This window comes from Pongo abelii, chromosome 15, assembly GCF_028885655.2.
Source record: "Pongo abelii isolate AG06213 chromosome 15, NHGRI_mPonAbe1-v2.0_pri, whole genome shotgun sequence".
In the NCBI taxonomy this organism is placed as follows: domain Eukaryota; kingdom Metazoa; phylum Chordata; class Mammalia; order Primates; family Hominidae; genus Pongo; species Pongo abelii.
Window position 1 is genome coordinate 26,180,530 of NC_072000.2, and position 4,450 is coordinate 26,184,979.

The 4,450-nt window shown below is 40.7% G+C and overlaps 1 pseudogene; it reads right to left on the bottom strand.

The window, feature by feature from the left end:
* Positions 1-201: 201 nt before the first annotated feature.
* On the bottom strand, positions 202-1,223 carry LOC100437787 (large ribosomal subunit protein uL10-like; annotated as a pseudogene).
* Positions 1,224-4,450: the final 3,227 nt, after the last annotated feature.

Below are 4,450 nucleotides of genomic sequence, written 5' to 3' on the forward strand. Positions count from 1 at the left end.
GTCCCCTTCCGTTGTTAAATCTTTAATCAGCTTTTCAGTCTCTGTCATTTAGTTGTTCTATTCAACCTGCAACATCTTGATATCCATTAGTTATCATTTATATTTTGAAAGGAAAATACCCCCCTTTTTTTCTTTAAATAAGTAAGCCTTTATTTCCTTGTTTTGCAAATAGAGCTGGCTAAGTTGGTTGCTTTTTGGTGATTAGTCAAAGAGACCAAATCCCATATCCTCGTCTGACTCCTCCGACTCTTCCTTGGCTTCAACCTTAGCTGGGGCTGCAGCAGCAGCAGGAGCAGCTGTGGTGGCAGTGGCCACAGGGGCAGCAGCCACAAAGGCAGATGGATCAGCCAAGAAGGCCTTGACCTTTTCAGCAAGTGGGAAGGTGTAATCCATCTCCACAGACAAGGCCAGGACTCAATTGTACCCGTTGATGATAGAATGGGGTACTGATGCAACAGTTGGGTAGCCAATCTGCAGACAGACACTGGCAACATTGCAGACACCCTCCAGGAAGCGAGAATGCAGAGTTTCCTCTGTGATGTCAAGCACTTCAGGGTTGTAGATGCTGCCATTGTCGAACACCTGCTGCCAGCCCAAAAGAGAAGGGGGGGATGTTGAGCATGTTCAGCAGCGTGGCTTCGCTGGCTCCCACTTTGTCTCCAGTCTTGATCAGCTGCACATCACTCAGGATTTCAATGGTGCCCCTGGAGATTTTAGTGGTGATACCTAAAGCCTGGAAAAAGGAGGTCTTCTCGGGCACGAGACCAGTGTTTTGGGCTGGCACAGTGACTTCACATGGGGCAATGGCACCAGCATAGGCAGCAGCTGGCACCTTATTGGCCAGCAACATGTTCCTGATCTCAGTGAGGTCCTCCTTGGTGAACACAAAGCCCACATTCCCCCGGATATGAGGCAGCAGTTTCTCCAGAGCTGGGTTGTTTTCCAGGTGCCCTCGGATGGCCTTGCGCATCATGGTGTTCTTGCCCATCAGCACCACGGCCTTCCCGCGAAGGGACATGCGGATCTGCTGCATCTGCTTGGAGCCCACATTGTCTGCTCCCACAGTGAAACATTTCGGATAATCATCCAATAGTTGGATGATCTTAAGGAAGTAGTTGGACTTCCAGGTCGCCCTGTCTTCCCTGGGCATCACGGCAGTGCGTCAGGGATTGCCACGCAGGGTTTAAAGATGATGTCACTTCCACGAGGACACCTGGCGAGAGAAGAAAAATACTCCTTTTTAAAGAAGGATTTTCTTTTTGCCGTAGCATTCATGTAAGCACTTATAATTCTTTTTTTTTTTTTTTTTTTTTTTTTGAGGCAGAGTCTTGCTCTGTTGCCCAGGCTGGAGTGTGGTGGTGCAATCTCGGCTCACTGCAACCTCTGCCTCCCAGGTTCAAGCAATTCTCTGCCTCAGCCTCCCAAGTAGCTGAGATTACAGGCACCCACCACCGTGCCTGGCTAATTTTTTTTGTATTTTTTGTAGAGATGGGGTTTCACCATGTTGGCCAGACTGGTCTTGAACTCCTGACCTCGTGATCCACCCACCTCAGCCTCCCAAGGTGCTGGGATTACAGGCATGAGCCACCGCACCCAACCTAGCTCTTATAATTCTTTTAATTTTTCTTGAATCTGTAGTTATGTCTCATTTCTGATTCCTAGTCTTATATAAAGAGTTCTTATAAATTAAAACAAAATATTTTCAACAAGGTGAATACTACACTGAAGACAGGCAATAGCCAAGCATGAAAAAAGAAATGCAAATGGTCACTAAACAAATTAAAAATATTTAATCTCACTGGATATACAATAAATGTTAGTCAATGCTGGCCAGACATACCATGTTGTAAGAGAAGCTACCTGCCCACAGCTTCCTGAAATCGAGATAGACATGTAAGCAAATGGCATTGAGACTAGTTGGAGAAGTTGGGTTCCTCCCTTCACCTTCCCAACGAATGGAATGGGTAATAGTTGGGGCTGGTGCCCTTAGGTTAAAGCTGGAGACTTGTTCTCCAAAGAATGGATAATCTGCCTGTCACAGCATGCCCTGTAGACCCAGCTACTTAGGAGACTGAGGCAAGAGGCTCACTTGAGCCCGTGAGTTTGAGGCCAGACTGGGCAATATAGCAAAACGCTGTTTCTAAAACAATAACAAAAAATTTTTTAAAGAATGAATAATCTAATATTAAAAATAAATAAATAATAAAGAATGGATAGTCTACTCAAAAAGGGCTCCTAGGGAGAATATTGAGACCTGAGAGAAAAATACTGAGTTTCAAACACAGAGAAAAATGTTAAGACACAGAGTTCTATCCAGAGGATGAAATACACCAAAGACTATCACCACAGAATTAATAATTATTTATTTCTCTAGAATGGTAGAGTATAAATTACCTTCCCAAGTACTTGGATTTCAGTACTTGGATCACCAGCTTGCCTAATTCATACCTTCCCTTCCTAGAGAAAAATCTATCTGTTGACAAACCCAGCCAACTTACAGAGCCAAAGGTCAAGCCTGTGATTCAAGGGAGGGACATTTTATGGAAATTGACCTATCTAAACAGAGAGAAAAACCCACACCAGCTACCATCATTATTTAATAAAGCCTTTATGTATGAATATAACTTGATACCCAAGTAACACCAGGTATTTGAATAAAAATAAATAGCATGAAGAGAGAGCTCAAAGATGAACATAATAGGCAACTAATATTGGAGAAATTCAACGTGATTCAGAAAACAAAAAATACTTTTTTAAATGTATGCAATAATCTTATAGTGATTTGAATGGATATGCTATCCATAAAAGCATACAGTCTGTGAGGAAAAAGAGAGAACAAACATATACCAGAGAACAAAAATGTTTTGGACATTGAAAATACAATTGCCAAAAAATTGCGTTAGATTGTCTGAATAATAAAATGGATATGAAGACTTAATTAGAAATTGGAATTAAATTTAACTTTCCATAATGGAGACTAGAAAGTAAATAATTCAAAAATATAAAAATAAATTTTGGCTGGGCAGGGTGGCTCATGCCTGTAATCCCAGCATTTTGGGAGGCCAAGGCAGGAGGATCACTTGAGCTCAGGAATTCAAGACCAGCCTAGACAACATAGTGACCCCTGTCTCAATAAAAAATAAAACATTTTTAAAGAATATGAATAAAAATAAATTTAATTTTTCTTGCAGGAGATAGCTAAAAAAATAAAAATAAATTTAAGACACACGGAAGATGAATCCAGGAGTCAAACATCTGCCTAAAATAAGTTTTAAATGAAGAGAACTGTGACACTATGGAAGGTAAGAAATATTCAAAGAAGTAGCTAAAGAATATTTCCCCAGACTTCATGACTCTTCATTTTGAAATGGTCTATGAAGAAGAGCCAAACACAATTTTAAAAAGATTCACTCCTAGATCCAATCCAATAAAATTTCAGAACTCTAAAGGTAGAGAGAAAATCTTGAGAGCTTCCATAGAGGGAGTAGGAAAACAGGTTACCAAAAGAAACAAGGTTAAGAAATGATACCAAACTTCTCGTCAATAACATTCAATGCTCAAAGATAATGGAACAACGTTCAAAGTTGTAAGGGCGAGAAAAGATTTGTGTATTTTTGTTTATTTTTTTCAAATAATATTTTTACTTGGTAAAAGGATAAAACTACATTTAAAAGTGTTCATAAAGTCTCACTCCCACTCTCTCCTGTTCACCATATTCTCTACTCACCTGCCTCCAAAGGTAATCACCATTTTTATTATTTTTGTGTTTATCCTTCCAGCTGGGAAAATGTTTTTAACTTAGATTTCTAAACCAAGCCAAACAACCAATCAAGTTTGGGGAAAATAAATGCATATGTGATTGATATGGTTTGGATGTGTGTCCTCTCCAAATCTTACAGGGAAATGTGACCTCCAGTGTTGGAGGTGGCCTTTTTGGGAGGTGTTTGGGTCATGGAGGGGCAGATCCCTCATGAATGCCTTCTTGCTGTTCTCAGGGTAATGAGTGAGTTCTCGCTCTGTTAGTTCACCAGAGAGCTGGTTGTTTAAAAGAGCCTGGAAACTTTTTCTTGCTTTCTTGCTCCCGCTCTTGCCATGTGACACGGCTGCTCCCCCTTTGCCTGTCACCATGACAGGAAACTTCCTGAGGCCTCACCAGAAGCTAAGCAGATGCTGGTGCCATCCTTGTACAGTCTGTAGAACCAGGAGCCAAATAAACCTCTTTTGTTTATAAATTGCCCAGTCTCTGGTATTTTTTTATAGCAACACAAATGGACTAACACAGTGATACACAAGTGCTCAGAGTATGGAGTGCCAATCTAGTCTTTGTGAAATAAAATGCTAAAGAAGGAGTTCCAGCAAAATGAAAAGGAAACAAAAAAAAGAGGACATACAGAATACAAAAAACATAGCAACAAAATATGAAATCAACCAAAGTGTCCATCAATGGATA